The 18,195-nt window shown below is 44.3% G+C and overlaps 1 protein-coding gene across 15 annotated transcripts in view; it reads right to left on the reverse strand.

The window, feature by feature from the left end:
• The window catches only part of LOC1277242 (RNA-binding protein Musashi homolog Rbp6), a 591,248-nt gene that overhangs the window by 333,696 nt on the left and 239,357 nt on the right, over positions 1-18,195 (reverse strand). The gene's annotated exons all lie outside the window — the stretch shown is intronic.

Here is an 18,195-nt window from a genome sequence, read left to right on the forward strand (position 1 = left end):
CTCTCTCTCGCTCTTCTCCTTTTTTCTTTTCCCTTCACACGAAGGTTTTGAAGGAATTTTCATTTTCCAAAACCCGATCGTATCGTTTCAAGTGTTTAGCAAAGATGAAAGGCGATATCGAACAAAAAAAATGGATGCAGCGCCGAGGCAAGGCCCGCGCAAAAAGACAACGCTACCGCGCGCGCAAAGAAATGCTACAATGGAACAACAATAATAACGTGAAAATATGAAGCACACACACACACACACACACAGACACACCGTGCAGGCCACAGACACATCATCATCCTCACGATGTTCACGAATGCTCGAATGAGTCGTAAGCGTAAATCATTGTTGTTGTGGTGCTTTTTTTCCTTCCTGCTCGATGCTTTGCAGCTTCCACCAAAGCTCCAGAGTTGAGATGATGGTTATTTGTGAGAGGGGCCGAAGCAACACGGGAACGGGCAGAGAATGCATGGCTGCACAGGACAAAAAAAAATTGAAAATAAAGAACAATCTTACAGACCGACCGCATCCCTTCCTTTCACCAACACACACACGCCACACAAGCCGAAGGCGATATAAGCTGCTTGAGAGGCGAAAGGAAAGGAAATCTTTTGCCAGCGAGCTGCCCGTGGGCTAAGGCGCAATGGGATAAAGATGGAAGGGAAAAATCCCCTCCATTGACAAGCGGTCATGTGCTATATGGTGGTGGTGGCGAGGCCAACATCTAGGAGAGCGGGTGGACATGGGATATAAAAGGGATAAAAGTTGATGCAGCAACAGCAACGCGAACCCCAAACAACAACAGCTACAAAAACGAGTCGAGAAAAATCTCATCAATCATATGACGATAATGAATTTTTCTCTCAATTTTGGCGTAGTTTTTCCGTTTTTCGGTGACGTCTCATTTCATTCCATACTGACTGAGGGGAGTGTGAGGTGGTACACGTCGTTGAAGTGAGGGATGAATTTGAAGGAGGGGTGGCATTTTTTTTTTTGCTACGATAGACATTCCTTGGAACGATGAGCTCAAAACAAAAATTCCGCTGCGGTAAGAAAAGTACTGCAGGAACAGGAAAAGGGAGAGAATAAAAAACCGGCAAAAACAGGCAAACAACTGCTAACATTGCTTTGGCGGCCAATTTGTGCGGGAAGGGGGCACGGGGAGCGAAAGAGAAAACATACGGACAATTTGTTACTTTCCACCACTGTCATTGTGGGTGATCGTGTAGCCCCCCCCCCCCCCCCCTCTCTTTTGGGTGATCTGTGTTTCGCCCGGTGGTGCTTGCGAGACGCGATATTTGTTCGCAGCACCTTCCACACTCACACAATAAGCCGGCAGACGGGGTTTGGAGCAGGGTGGAATAGAAAAATAGAAAAGGCGGTGGAAAACTACGCGACTTTTAGAAGACAGCAGCAGCAGCAGCGGCAGCAAAACGGCCAACAAAAACGAACGAAACCCCAAAGCCCTGGCTGCTTTGGGCATTTGTACGGTAGCAGCAAAATGACGGCCAAGCACAACCACAACAAAGCAAATGCGCGCGAGAGAAGCGGCGCAAAAACTGTTATGAAAACCATTTTAACTGTGAATCGGTCGGTATTGGTATCTTTTGCGGAAAATGGATGGCCCAAACCCAGTTTGACGTACCAAAGGACACACATACACACACACATACGCCACAGTCAGCTTTTGAATCCTTTATTTTTTTGGTTCTGTTTTTGCTTTCTAGAAAACCCCCTTGCCACGTTTTCGCCCTTCGCTGAATGTTCGATTCATTTTATCGCCGTTTTTTTACGCCCAAAGAGCGTTTTGTAGCGAGGGTAAGCAATTGGGTTCGGGTGGCGGCGGCGGCAGATCGCTCGTTCCGATTTCCCCGTTTTCATCCGCCAAAATTTGCCGCACGAACGATGGCGACCAGCTGCTACTGCTGCTGCTGCTGCTGCTGCCGTTGGGTAATGAAAACCCATCAAGCGATATTTTTCCATCATTTGCTCATATTCAGTCACTCAGGGGGAGCGTGCGCTCGTGTCTGTGTGTGTGTGTGTGTGTGTGTGTGTGTGTGTGTGTATGTATTTGAAGGGTTGTTTTTGTCGCTGCTGCAGCGCTTCAAACTCGTTCTTTTGATCGGTTTTACCACCGAACAGCGGCAAAACAAGCGCGCCCCGTCTGCGCAGCACTTCTGCGGCTCCCTTCTTTTCCATTGTCACCCCGCTGCTTTCGCTTTGGCAGTAGCTGGGCAGCATCGAGCCGAATGGCGGCGGCTTCGGATGGCTTAAGCTCGTGCATCGGAGTGGAAAATGTTTTATTTTGTGTATGGAAGGATGATGGTTGGCGCACATACCACCAAAAATGGAAGAAGGAAATAAAACGATACAAAACCAAAACAGCAACGGGTACCGAACGAGGGCTGCCGGTTTGTCTGTTGTCTCGAATGTGACACGGATGTGTGTATAAATTTACTTCAGCTCGAGCTTTTCCAACTCGTTACCATCAATTGCGCGGATTACATGACGTCACTTTCCCTATTCAGCATCGCAACAGCGTCAAGCGTTTCGTTGACTGAACGAATTGAACTCATTATCACTCGGCAGGGCACTAAACAAACTAATTAAATTGACTTCAATTTTTACGCTGGAAACATCGAATTTCCTACTCTAGTGAAGCTTTAGGGCTATCTATCGCTCTATCATACTACACCTCCGACTATGCATCTATGGCTTGGAATTGATTAAACTGCATTCATCCAGCGCTAGTCTAATCGAATTTTATCACAAGTTGCTCTTACCAATCGAGACGCAAGTTTGGGGTTGTTTTTTCACAAAATTTCTTTGACCTTTGGCTACATTCTTTTTTCATTTCATTCTGCAATTATTCTCGCTCTGCTGACAATGGTCGGCTGCTCATCCGTCAAGCGAGCCGGCGGCCAATCTGTGTGTTCGAACATAGGGAAGGACACAATCATTACAGTTAGTGAAGTGACAGCTATAACAACTTACGTATATGGGGGTGAGGCGGTTTGTACTGTTACATTAAAAAAGTAGTGCAGTGATAAGATCCAACAATTTAAATTTTGCTCTAATCTATCAAATATAGGAAATACACAAGTTATTACGATTGCAACTCGCAATCGAAGAATGCTTCACTCAAAGAGGTTGACAGTTGCCTTTTTTTTAACTACTCTAACGTAAAACGCTCTGATAATTGATACTTATGAAATCGAATTTATTGCTGTGCTTCTCTCACGACAAGGAATGGGTCGAAAAACACGGTTAAAACCAATAAAGCTGTTTACGCATGCTAACCAACACACTGCACCGTCCGATCTGACCAAACCGACCGCTTCGAGATGCAGTGGCATAAACCACTCTAAAACATCCCAACTACGATTGCTGTATCCCTCCACCGTCTTAAGCATTCCAATTCACGTTCATCCCAACCTGGCGCGAACGGATAATATCACAGCTGATCGTTAATCAATGGCTTCCGCAAACGGGCCCGTGTACCGTACGAGCACGGCATTTTGCTCTTTCATAATTACGCAGAGCCAACTCACCGCATCTTCTACAACTGGCCGCGTACTGCTCATTTGCTCCCGTTACACCAGTCATTATGACTCATTCGGAATAAATTAATACGGCAGCACCTCGGCAGCACCGTTTGCTAGCCAGCCCTCCGTCCACGGGCCATAGATCCATGGCACACACACACACACTTGAAGGAAAGTGTTTGCCTCGCGCACGATGTCCACCGCGTATACGCAATCTCAGCAGCAGCAGCAGCAGCATCATCATCGTCTATTGCATCCTAATTATGGATCGATAATGATTCGCCAGATGGCACACTACTTGGACGCGTGGTGCTACTACTAGTTTCGGCACCGGCAACCAGCGCTCCATGTACCGTGAGAGTGTTAACGCGTTCACTTTACACCGAAAACGGCGCTGTTCTTGCTTTGTGGTGGTACACGGCAGTAGTGCGCTCAATCCAACAGGATACAGCGCGCGCGCTTCAGGATCAGTGTCTAACAGCGCCAGACCGCACACCACGCCTCGCAGTCAAGTACACGCTGGCTGGATCGGCATCCACATCCAGCGGGCAGAGCAGCGTTTGCAAGGGTTCAATCAATGCTAATGTTGGGTTTTGGGGTTACGCTCCTGCGCTCAGCAACCGAGACGGGAAACGTGCCGCCCGGGGGGAAGGGCCAGCTCAGCAAAACGCACCTTACGGTGGGTTGTTTCCGCTTAACGCTCCGGCAAGTGCTGCCGGCCTGTTTCGGTCCTTGCTGACCGGCCAGCGCGCCCATGCACAGCCCAGGCTTCCGGCCGGCCAACCACCAAACCCGAGCGAACCTGCTTACTCGACTCGAAACTGCGGCCGTTCGTTCCCGCACTCTTTCACCAAGCACCAAGCCGACGAAAGCTCGCACACAGCGAAGGACTCTCTGGTGGGCTTGGGCCTGGCTGGGTGAGCTTATCCTTCGCAAGCTGTCAGCCTGTTTAAATTAATTAATCGATATCACATTGAAAATCTGCTGCAGTCGACAGTTTTACAGCGCACAGCAGCCCGAGCAGCACAAGACGCATCGCACACATACACACACCTACAAACACTATTTCCATCCCGCTTACTCCTCCGTTTAACTCCCAAACCGATTGCTTCGGGTCTCTTACATCTCCATACAACCCCTCTTACATCCGCGTTCACCAGCATACTCCTCTTAGTCGTGCCCCCTCCATCGACATCCGCTTTGTAATGATGCGCTTAGAGGCTAATGTTTACCTCGTACGACGCTTTTCCTACGGGGATAGGGGGGGGGGGGGGGGATGTTGGCACTGGTTCCGGGTTTGAATGGAGCATGCCAGTTTTGCCTGGCACGTGGGGCGTTTTTTGTACTGTACAGGGTAGCGGGGCTGGGTTTTTTCCTCTCTCACACAATATTTGCTGATTGAACTACTTTGCGTAATCAGAACCACACGTTAAACAGTGGGACCACTTGAATAAGGGGGTTTTGTCAAACATTAAGGACAGAATGGTACAAGGGACGCGTTACATATGCTGACTTTACTTTCATTGAGCGTATCATAAATCATTATAATAAGTAACATCAAGTTAACACTCAATTGAAGCATTACTGTATCAGTTGAAAGTGGATGGTTTAACAAAAGTTTATTTTATTGGAAATCAGTTGAGTGTTTTGTAATGTAAGAAATGGTGACGCACCATAGTACTTTTTAATTGCATTCAAAAAAATCCAATGCTCATACTTATTAAACATAAACGCTTATTAAACATAAAAACAACATAATCGCGTTTGTATTCATGTATTAAATTAAATTATCAATTCCTCTGTTCTGATTCATTTGGCATTTAGTAATGAAGTCACAATAAAAACACAAATAAGTAAGAATTGCTCGGAACATTGTAGATTTGAACAGTTCATGGACATAGTATTTAGAATATAACCAAATGCATGAGGCGTTCACAAATATAAACTGAATTCCAGAATGACATCAGATAGCAAAACAAAACCAGCTGCCATGCATCTTTATAAGAATGCAGCGATCATCTTCCGTCAAAAAGTCGTTCCTTGTATTTGCTTGCTCCAATGCTCCAAAAATAAGCATTAGCTGTTTCTTAATTTTCGTACCCTCAGGTATGAAGGATAAAACCAATAATAATCATGGGGACAATCAACAAAACGGTCAGCTTTTCCTGCCAAAATAAATAGCAAAGCTCTCTGCAACGTTCGAAATGAAAAGCAAACATTGCATTTGAATTTCTGTGGTTAAAATAAATATAAATTTTCTGATATCCACAGAGATTTATTTTTCTTACCATTGTTTTATGCAACGGAATCGTTTTTTTTTTCGCTTTGTCAAAACACTCCCAAGAATAGCGCATCGGGAAATAAAAAATACAACATTTCCATGTTTAGATTGATCATCGGTGGTCGCTAGTGCGGCACAATATCTACAACACTGGACAAAGGGTCGATAAATTCCACTGTCCAGTGTCGCAACGTCGCTTATGCTGCTCGCCACCAATGGTTTGTCTCAATGACACAACCCATTTCCAAACACCTTCGCTGATATCGATTTAAAAGAGAGAGAGAGAGAGAGAGAGAGAGAGAGAGAGAGAGAGAGAGAGAGAAATAACAAATAACTTTTCCTCCATAATATGATTGTTCGCGAGGTGCGCTCAAAAACTATCCTTTACGCTACAAACCAACACTCGAACTTAATCGAAATAAATGAGCAAAACATTAACTTTTATCTTGCAAACGACATTTGTCTCCGTGGAGCTTCTCCCTTGTGCGGATGCACTCTCCGTGCGGACGCATTAGATGAGCTTTTCGTCATCTTTTAGCACGGACGATTGGGGCCAGTTTTCGTAAATTGCATCTCCTCTTTCTCGTTTCTTGGCTACGTTAGCAAACACTGGTGTCTCGAAATGCTTCCTAGATTTTTTCTAAAGAATTTTGTTAGAAGCGTCAGCGTCACTGTCCCAATGCTCTTCGCCCCTCTTCCTTGCCTGTTGAGTTCAAGATAAAGTTTTGAAAAATCTTTTCCGACTCGCTCGCTTCTTTTCGCATTCGACCGTTTAGTACGATCTTCCTCCCAATGCCATCCTCTGGGAATGGGAGGAAGAGTAAATTGCGAAAACTACTTCCTGTTCCGAATTGAACTGGCACAAATGCTTTCGCTCTGTCACTCTCTGTGGGCAGATTTACCTCGCCTACCATTTGGCTCCTCAGCTACGATGCAGCTAGTAGTGATTTCTTTATTTTTTCGGTTGTATTGCTCATTCGTAAACGACTTTTTTTTGGGTTTGGTTTGTCTAAGTTTTTGCCTCCTTGAGCCCGAGTAAGAGACTGTGAGTAATTTTTCATCCCACTTCCATGGGTTTTTTTTCGCTGGCATTCTATTGCTCCATTTTTTCCCCCACTGACAGCAATGCACATGTACGCATACACGCATCCGTACCAAGGCTTCCCCCCATCTGCTTGTGTGATGATTGGCGGCAATGGGATGAAATTTGCACTCTCATCATATTCCCGCTGAGTGAAGATTTGCTCGACTTCCAGAGCTCCTGCATTGCCTTCCCTGCTCCGCGTGCCGGTGCGGCTTTCCCTAACTGGAAAATGGCTGCACAATCTTTACCGAACCTGTTCAACGAACCTTGTGCATTAGGGACAGAAGGGAGAGTCATTGCAGAGCGAAAAAAAAGTCGAAAGCAAACTACGAAGATATGAACTAGACTCTTCATCAAATCGCATCGTTCATGCTTTTTATCAGTTTTCAGAGCCGGGACGGCAGCCTTTTTGCGTGTGTGTGTGTGTGTCTGTGTGATGAATGATGTGTCCCCTAGGCAAGAGCAGTTCGGAAGTAGTGGAGCTGCCAAAATTGGCTAAGAAATGGCTCAAGCTCGGTGGTGAAATAGTTTGACTTCCTACAGTGCATTAAACAAATGGCTGACACTTAGGCGCAAGTGAATGATGCTGATGTGCCTTTTGCCATGGAATGGATAGTTGCTATAGGTCTAATATGCTCTCCAGAATTGCATTTTGCCCATACAATAAAATGATTTAAAATTTGCATCTGCTCCGGTTTCTAATCACACGTGAAACCAACCTTCATCTCAGTGAAAAGCCGTTCGACTTTCATGCGTTATTTGTTGAAAACTCATCCTTCCAAACACCTCAGCCCATAAAAAACGCACACATTTGCATGTAAATCATCCTCATCTCCCCCGAATCACCTTTATACACCCATTGTATGTGCCACACGTTAAGAAGGATCGCTTTTGCATCTTCAGCCGTGGTGAAATGAATCTAACGCGAATACATTACACAATGGGCGGGTGTTGCCAGTGCCATTTTTGCGAAAGAAATCATCCTAAAGCAGAGCTCGATCATAATGCGCTCCAAAACGACTGTGAGCAGCGCATTTAAATTTTATTGCATAAATTATTCAACCGCGCTGGAACGGTGAACCACGTCCAGCGCACCGGAAAGCGGAGGGGGTGGCAGGGGAAGGGAGAAACCACTTGCTTTTCCTCCCTAAATGTTGCCCCAAAGTGTCTGCGGCGATTTCTGCAGGTGAGATTGTGTGTATTGATCGTGGAGTAAAATTTACAATATTCATGGCAGGGAATTCCGGAAGGGAAAACACGAATTGAATTCAGTCGCAATAGTGAAATAAATGTCTTGCCGATGCAATTTTTGTGTGGTACTAACGGTACATCACGAATAATGCATATGGGTGTGATTTTATATTACTTTATAGTGATTTTATTCGAATTTACATAGAAAATTAAATGTTTTCTTTGTTTCTTTTTTACTTTCAGTGAATGGTAAAAACTAAAATTAACTCAATGACAATTAACTAAATTAATTAATTAATTTAGTGAAATTAACTCATGACAATTGAAAACTGAAAATGAAATACCATAAAACACAGCATTAAATCATTCCTCAACACTGAAAACACATTCCAGGATAAACGCATTACCGAAACAGATTACGCACACGATTCTGTTCGCACGATTACGACTGGAATTGTTCACATCCACCATCCATTTCGCAAGACGGAATCAAAACCCTACACCACGCGCAATTTAGCCACTTTAATGCACGCAGAAATTATTGCACTCACCGGTGTCGCAAAACGAAACAGCAGATTGAGAAGATTTGCCAGCATGAGGGAAATTTTTCGTGAACAAACAATGTATCCTTTTCCCGTGAAATGGCGAATCCAGCCCACCGATGACGGATGGGATTTGTTGTTTAAGACATTGCACGGGGAAAAGGAAATGAATTACGCGAAAGGCGATGAATTTATTGTAAGCTAGGAATATATTTTACTCCGACAGTTGGCTGAGTGGAGGGTTCGGAAAGAGAGACTAATGCGAACGCGTACACCGTTGCGTGGATGGTCGTGTGTAAGGAAAATTAGTGCTTTTTTGTGTTAGTGATTGATGAATTTATGACTGTGAAAATTACAACGTAAATAAAGAAAAACGTTATGACGTATACTGGCTTGGGACAAGCACGGAAATTCGAATAACCTCTGATCAATTAATGAAGTACAGTTCTGTATAGTATTTATACGTTGATAATTCTTGGCATAAAACTGCACTTTTCTTATCAATAAAAAATGAAAATATATTGCAGCAAAAATTCAATTCAAATCCAAATTAAGCTTCCTATATTCGCCGGCGTCTCTCAAGCACGCAAGCTCCTCCGAAACGCTTATCAATCTTAATGACAGCTTGAACATCTGTTACCGGACACTGAGCAGAACATCTTCATCCATTCAATCTACCAGCAGCTCTGCTTACAATTGAATGATTTGCTGTGCCATTCGCTGTCGCTCCCGAACCTCCCGAAGCCTCCAAATAAATGGAAACATTTCTTCTCCATTGGGCCGGCCAACCAGCCGCACAAATGCAAGCGATGAAAATTCCTCTTCCCTAAGACGAACGCCGGATAACTTCACTCTTGACAGTGTTCTTTTTTTTTATTCTTTTTACACACACACACACACACACACACAAACGCAAACTGTCGTCGATGGACAGTGCAACTTTCAGAAAGTTACACAAAGGAAAAGAAAGGAAAAACGACGTCAAAACTCCATTGCTGTCACAAATACACACACACACACACACGCGCAGTAAGCACCCGAGTGTTGATGGCCATCGGCAGCTGACTCGTGGCCGATAGGAAGTGTCGTTCCCGGGCGAATAAAATATTTCCACACTTTATTAAAATGTCATCGGGAGAGATTATCTCCTCAATTTCCATCTTGGTTTTATCGTTTTGATGATTCGCTTCGACCGAACCCTCTTTAAATCCCTGCCTATCCCGGCAAACGCACACTCACACATACACACCCGTATAGCCCGCTTCTTTCTTCCACACATTTCGAAGCCGTCATTCGGTCGGTTTCGCATCGTTTGCCACCGTCCACTGATCTGAGAGCTTCCCATTTACTGTGCCCCGTTATCTTCCAGGCCCAAGAAAGGACATCTTTCATCACCGGGGCCCCTCTTCGCAGTATTAAATGTCGGCCAGCAGGGCCAGCGGGACGATGTTTGGTCGATTGCAAACGTGGAAGAGAGGCAACGTGAAAAGTGAGACAGCGGATGAAATGTTCCATGGGACGGTTTTTCCGTTAATGGGGTTGAAAAAGTTGCCCGTCGCTGGGCACCGTGTGACAGTTGCAGCAGGCCGGATGGATGATGATTTTTTAAATACCACTGGGAGAAATTTGACACGTGTCCGGAATCGAGTGCGGTTGATTCTTTGTGCGCTTCTTCTCATTCTTTTTTTGCCTTTCGCTTTTGTTTCTTGCTCTCCGAGACAGCAAGCAAGCAAACTGTCATCGCCCGGTTTCACCGGGTGGTGCTTTGCTTCCCTGAACCGTTTGGCCGTTTTCGCCCGATAAAACTTTCACCACGGGCCACCGAACCCCTTTTGTTCCGGCAGTGTAACTGATCGTTGGGAGGGGCTCAAGATTGCATAATGAGGTTAGCCGAGTTGGCCGAAGACAAGATCAGGATCGAGGATAAATGGCTGTTGACATTTTGCTCTGACGCTCATTAGGAGCCGATTGGACCGGTGGTACATCCACCGCTGGCAGTACCACCCTCTTTCTCTGCGCGGATGCCGGCAGGAGCGTGCGCTACAAAAACCTGTCCACCTTAATGAGGGCTTAAATGCTGTGTACTGTTTGATGTCACTTTCAAATAATGCGTTGACGACTGGGAAGTTAGCTGATTTGTGTTGAAAAAGCACCTACTCATTGAGGGGTGAGCAATTTATAAAATAAGGCTTACAACGTTTTCACGAACTAGCTTTTTGAAACAAAATGCCTAAAAAACCAAATAATAATCTAATAAGTTATTCTTGATATTGATTGTTTTTAAATGACCATATTTTTTCACATTGTCTTTAGACTACAAAAAAAATGGAATATAATATAAAACTTTACTCTGACATATTATCTTCAAAACATAAACCATTAGCAGCAGTTGTTTTTGATGCAGGAGTACTATAAATATATCTTTTTTTCACTTATAGGAAGACTATCAAAGATGATTTTGTAAAATCAAATTAAAAAGGTTTTTTTTTCTAAATACGTTATGAAAATATAAATTTATAGTTAAGCATCATGCCCGTCATGGGTTCAAGCCCCGAATAGACCGTGTCCCCATACGTAGGACTGACTATCCTGCTATGGTAACAATAAGTCAAAGAAAGACAAGCGCACTTCACCAGTGGGTGGTACAGGCAGACCTTGACCGACAACGGTTGTTGTGCCAAAGAAGAAGAAGAAGAAGAAGAAGAAGAAGAAGTAAATCATCAGTTTTAAACATGGATGGGTCTTACAGCTAGCATAGGTCAAAACACGTTTAACTACAATGTTTACTCTAAATAACCAGTAAAAATCTTCTCATACAAAACAGTGTTTTACAATTCACTTTAATCTTTACTATCCTACAAACAAGGTCAGAACTTTGTAGATATGCGTGAAAAGAGGACTTTTCTCTTATTTAGGTGAATACTTTGTAGTTGTCGGAATCAACGGACTATTTTTATTTATTAATTATTTTTTATCGATTTCTGAAGGCCTGCTGGTAGACATCAAAATTACACTTAAAAAAACATGAAACCTGTTCATTTTCTTCGCAAAGACGTGTATGAAAAAAACTCCGTCCAGTATGTCTAATCCTTACAACCTTGCTTAAAACATCTAGGTATCTCTCATTATTAGGTGTCTCCAGTTATAAAGCAACATACCATGAATCACCATTTGGATGTGTAACAAGATTTTTTTTAAATAATGCTTCACACATTTTTGCGCAACAATAATGCGCAATGGAAAAACATACACAATTAGTACGCGTAGCATGCATTCCATGAAAAACCACACCATTGCTGGACACAGGGGGCACCGTGCACAAAAACAAAACACAAAACACATTAATAAACAACGCGTAACGAACCGGACCATCCCGCTTCCCCGCTTTATTCCCCCGGCCCTAAAGAAGTGCTGGGTACCCTTTTTGGCACTTGCAAATGACACTTGTTCTTGACATTCGAAGCGAGGGTTTGAGGGCGGGAGAAAAAAAATGAACAACCCCAATTTGGCTTCTGTTCCCATTTTTTATCCACCGTTCCCATAATTGGCTTTGTCTCGAAATGCCGGGACTCTTCCTACACCAGCGTACAGCGTTTCATTACCCCTCGTCCTCGGTCTATGCTTTTTTTTTCCATCCGAGGTGGGTGTTGGTGATGATAACGTGTTGAGGTATCGGTGTACGTGTCACATCCCCAAAAGCACTTCCGATGCTCGGCATGCTTCTTTTTTTTTTTGGCTCCTTCAGCCCTTACCAGTGCAAAAACCCGAATGTAGTGTGAGTGTGTGCTTGTTTTTTGTTCTAAAAGGAGGTACCACGCGTGTTCTGCTGGCCGTGCCTTTTTTGTTGTTGTACGGATACAGGCGCGCCCGATCATCATCATGGTCACAAGTTGAACATTTATTCGTATGTGTCACAGTCACAGATTGTGTTTATGGCATTTAAAAATTCCGTTATTACCCTTTTAAAAACGTTTGTTCGTCGTTGGTTGTTTCCTTTTTTTTTGCGTGTCCTCTGTCGTTTTTGTCCCTTTTTTTCTCTCTCCACCGTCTGTGACCTATCTGCTGTTTATGTTTTTACTTCTACTGCAGCCAGCACCCATAGCGCCCTTAAAGCGATGGACCACGGTTATGAGGCCACCGGTGTCCCTATTAGAAGAAGCTGCACTATTTCCACGCAAAACGGATCAATTAACGATAGAAGAAACAAAAAAAAACTATCGAACAATAATACAGACATGTTGCAAACATATTTTACTCTAAAAATCGTTTATGCTTGTGCTTTAGTAAAATAAACATATGCATGCGTAGAAAAACCCAACAGATGTCGATTAATATTCATGTTTTACATTCCCTCCGTGCAAGGATTTGTTTATTGTTATCTGTACTTTCAACACGGATTTTACCCCCAAAACGCTAACGGGAACCATCTTCACCACGTCATCCTTTAACACTTACGGCACGTGATGAAAAGTGCTGCCTGGTTTTGGTTTGCCTCTCACGCTTCCTTTTTTCTTCCTTTTTTGTAAACTTGATACTGAAACACACCCATTCGCGCCAGTGCCACCCATCCCCCCCCCCTCGTCCGCTCGTTAAAAGCAGTGCCCTTTCCAAAACATTCACCATTCGACTCGAGGGCGCGAATAAACGTCATTCCCGCACACACCGAGTACATGAAACGAGGGAAGGGATGGAAATGAAAAACGAGAAAAGTGAATCCTTGGCCTGGGTAAAAATAGCAAATGAAGCTTTGAAAGAAGAAACGAAGAAAAAAAAAACATCCAAATACAAAGGCGAGAGAGAGAGAGAGAGAGAGCGCACGAGCGAGCGCTCGAGAAACGCAGCACAGAAATAATAAATTTAAATAATTTTATCATTATCATGCGGGAGCTGTTATTGCTTTTTTATTAATCGTTAATTTATGGCAGCTTTCGCTCATGTTAAATGGATCCAAAAGGCTTGCCCGCTCGCTGGTGCGGGTGTGTGTGTGTGTGTGAGTGCGCGCGCTTTGGCAAATGAAACACGGTGAAGTGAGGCGGCGGACGCGTTTCTTCGGAAGCGTTTGTTTATGTTGCGCTTGAACGCCACGCCACAGCTTGTGGAGGTCGCCCGTGATTGGTAAATGCGAAGGAAGGGAAGGAAGCGAAGGCGGTGGCGCTGAGCTTGGCAGTAATACGCACCCATAAAATGCACGGCCGCGAACCACGGCTGAACCACTCCCTCCCCCGGCAGGAGTGTGGGTTTGGGGAACTGCGCTCTAAAACAAACCGCTCCACACTCGGGGGGAGAGAAAAAAAACACTCGATGCCAAAGCGCCAACGTTTCGGAGGCTCGCGATGAATGATGTCCTGCAACCGTGGCTCAGTGCGCACTTGGTGGCAGTGCGTAAAAACACCCGGAGAAACTCAAAGGGCTCCATAGCAGTAAGAGAAAAAAACATACTGAAATTGTAATGCTCAAACGCGTATTGAAAGTACACCAGGAGCAAAAACAGCCACGGCACAAAACACGCTGGGGCCGTGCACGGGTGCAAATGATGGGATTTTTCGTAACAGCTCTCTTACATCACTGTGTGCATATGCGTTTCGTGCGGTGCTGCTCGGAGTGAAGAATGGGTGTTGTTTTCTGTGTTTTTGTTTTGTTCCATCCGACCCGTCGATGGTAATATGATTGTCAAGATTGTATGATTAAATATTGGCAATAAACGATTTCGACTAAATTTGCCTCGGCTGCGTATTTTGAGGAAGGAAATACGATACGTTAATGGTAGAGCATTAAATTCGAACGGAACAATAAAGCTGATTGGGAAATACTTTTTACTTCAATTGATAATTCAATTAATAATTTTCCTTCAAGTTTGTAAGTTATCTCAATACGGAAAGTACGCAAGTTCATTTAAAATATTTTCTTGCCGTCTTGAACATTTTGATTTCGTTTGAGGAATCATTTTATTGTTGTACGTCCTTTTGGTTTTTCAATAAATAATTGATCTACTTTGTTTGATTACATTTGCATTATCATTTTGGCTATAATGGATAGGTTTTTATATCATTCAGTTAATCAGAAGAAAATCCTGATCTAGACGAAACAAAAGTCAGATTAAAACATAACTCAACAGAAAAAAAATCTGGTTTTTGACTAAAGCAAATCATCTTATATCTTAAGTAATATCAAAATGGACTCTCAAACCACCACTGTTTGTATCTAATTTAATATACTTAATCCTTCACTGAAATCACATCACACATACACAAAGCAACAAAAAAACTGATCAAAACACTCCACCACTGTCCGACTCGGTAAGATTTCCTTGGCGCCAGTTTTGTTAGGCTGATGGAAAACTAACACTGCACCAACCGATTGCCATCGCAGCCTTGCTCATGGTGCATGAAAAGCACCAAATGCAATCCCCGGCAACGCCCTTACCCTCGCTCTGCCATGCCTCACAGGCTCAATGTCCTCGGCGCTTCAATATTTTAGCCTTGCTATAAACTCGTTAAATTTTATCGCATTACCAACACTCAATTAATTCTGCTCAATTGGCTTACTAACTTTCTCCGTTCGCTCGCTTTCTTGCGAACGCTGCGCATCCGGCAGCACGGACGCGGCTGACCATCCATGTCACCAGCCATCCATCCGTCCATCCACCGGTGGTGTCCACACTGTGGGCGATACGGTTTTGATTGTGTTTCGATGTCTCGATTGCCCAATCCCCGTGTCCCCTTTGCGGCGTTCATGGTAACCCGTGCGGTGTGTGGTTTTGTTTCGCGCACTTCACTTTTGACTTCCGTTCCGTAAGGACTCTAAGGACTTGTGTGTGTATGTATATGTGTGTGTATTTTTCCATCCTAGGGCGAGTCAACGTGATGAATCGTTTCTGCCTGGTCGAATCGTGCATCCTTGTGGAGGAAGTTCATTTTTCCTTCCCTTATCGGACCGATCGTACCCGAAAAGTATGTAATGGAAGAAGTGGGCGTTTGCTTTGCAATTTCCTGTCGCATACCTTTTTCGTTTTGCTACACTAGTACGGTGCGGCGTGATAAAGGTTGCAGCTACTTTTTCGCACGTAACCAGCTGTGGTCACTCCCGCAAGGCGTGACAGTGAAGTTTCAAAGATAACGTTAGCGTTTGTACACACGATGCGCTAAAATGTTGACTGGCGGAAAACGGGTGGTGAGGAAATTTACCAAGAAATTAATAACTGATCGATGAGCTGCACCTCAGATTGTAGCACATATTGAAAGTTGGTATTTTTTGGATTTATTGTGTAATAAATTACAATTAAGAAGATTCCTCCCAAAAGATTCTTTTCCAACTGGACCCAAAACAAGGAACATAACCATAAGCGATGCTTCAATTTAAACATTCATTTCCAACGTTTGCAGCAGTCTCATCAATTCCAGCATTATTATCCAAACATTAAACAATCGAGGTTTGCCACCCCAAAACTAACTGCTAAACTTATCAACCAACTTCTGATTAAAGGAGTAACTACCGATAAACTGTTGAAAATTAAGTTCTCAGGAACTGCTTCGCATTCATATATCTCTCGGCAGCGAGAGTGCAGCACATCCTGTCTGCCCACTCCCTTTGCTATCTGAGCCCTCCTCCAGCTTGATGATATTGACCATCGTCGTGATGTTTCTCCTGTTGCCGTTGTTAAAACAAAAAAAAGCGAAAGCAAAAAAAGGTTTCTCAAAGCAGGATGAACCCCCCGCCACAGCGATAAGTAATGAACCAATTGCGAACACCAGACCTTCCTTCTCTTTCTTGTTCTTCTTGACCCTCATACACCGCCACCCAAATGCGCAGCTCACAGCTAAGCCTTCCGTAGGATGCAATTCCTTACTGCTCTCGCCTGGGACGTCGGACGCCGGAAATCATGATGGCCACCGGGGATATATCGAAGTTGAGTGCATGGTACGACCCAATCGTGGTTCCCCCTACCGATCCCTCCCCTCAAAGAGCGCCCAAAGTTCAATTCCCATTTCCGCTGCGCCGGGCTGGTAGTACGTGATGCTGTGGACGCGCGCCGTGGAAAGGAAGTCGTGGCCGGAGGCGATAGGATTTCTCAGTGACACACACATAAAAAGCGCGGTCCGCTAAGTAGGAAATTGAACCGTTTTTTTATCAGACCGCTCACCGACAAAGCGGGGACGGAAGTGAAGTAAAAGTCTCGTTTTGGCCTTGCGGTCAAACTGATAAGAAAAAGTGGCCACCGGGCGGAGCGAGAGTAGGAGAAAATTAAGAGTGATAAATTTCAAACTTCTCGTCCCTTTCTGTCCAGGTTGCTCTAAGGTTCGGGCAAATTCGGTGTGTGCAATGTGCATCAGGGCTAGTTTGTGCCTCATCATTAATGGTTGCCGCTCTGGTTGCTGCTCCGCCCTTACGAGCCTGCCCGGAACTTTATGTTTATGACAGCAATCTTCACCCGCCGCGGATTTGTGTGCTACCACCGGTGAAGTATGCTCGAACCGATATGGCTGAAGGAACATTCCCTCTCTTTACCAGCACGCAAGCAAAGAATGAACCAATGTGCCATTTTCCCCATTTACAAGACGATAAATTAACTGGTCGAGTAAAGCAGCGCGCAACTCTTTCGCGCTCGCGAAGGTAATCAAATTGTGTCTCGTGAGAAAATCCCCATTCCTTGTATAAAAATAAAAAAATACACTGAAAACCATTTACAATAGATCATCATTATCGAAAGACAAATTGTTATTGTTTTTCGAAGCAGTTACACCGTGTGAAGGGTGTGTATTGAAACGTGAGAAGCATTGGGGCCGTTTCCAATAATGTTTTCTTTGTTTGCATTTTTTTTCTCTCTCTTTTTTGCATCAATCACTGAAGATGGTTTCGTTTGCTTCCGTGGCTTGAGCAGCTCGATTTTAATAAAAAAAAGGTATGTAAAATAGAGCCAATTCGTGGAGGCATGTCAGCATTGGCCCTGTACACTCACACATGACAGCCAGAGCAAATGAAAATCTATGATCTCTGGTTGGGCGGTGCGCCACAGGCCAAGGTGCACATTAAAACAAATTCTACCATTCGCAACCATTGCAAATGACTTTTAGACCAAACGCAATCCACGGATGTGTCACCGGAAATGTTTCCTTGGAGTCACATAAAGCCACACACATGTGCACGAACACACGTCATAAAATATGAGCCCACTGATAGTGAGAATGGGAGCATCCGGCCATTTGTGCATGCACTTGACCACACTCGACCACGACCGAGTATTTGCAACTTTATGTGTGGCTGTGTGTGTGTGTGTGCACTGTACTAAAGTACAGCATAGTACCTTTCGTTACGCTTTTTTACTAACGAAACATAATTCACGCCAAATACCGACGCCGGCTCCCCCTCGCTCAACGCTAAACTCCCCATTAGCGGTCCCTGCCCAAAAAGGTATCGAGAAACAGTTAATTACTAGCAGAGATTTGCCACGGTGCGCACCGGAACGGAATCACGGAAGCCTTCTCTCGGCCGGGGGCCAAAACGTTCCGCCGCAATATCATTAGGGACTGGTCGTCTGGAGGGACGCAACGGGAGAAGCGGCTCTGG

The sequence above is a fragment of the Anopheles gambiae genome, chromosome 2, assembly GCF_943734735.2.
Source record: "Anopheles gambiae chromosome 2, idAnoGambNW_F1_1, whole genome shotgun sequence".
NCBI lineage: Eukaryota > Metazoa > Arthropoda > Insecta > Diptera > Culicidae > Anopheles > Anopheles gambiae.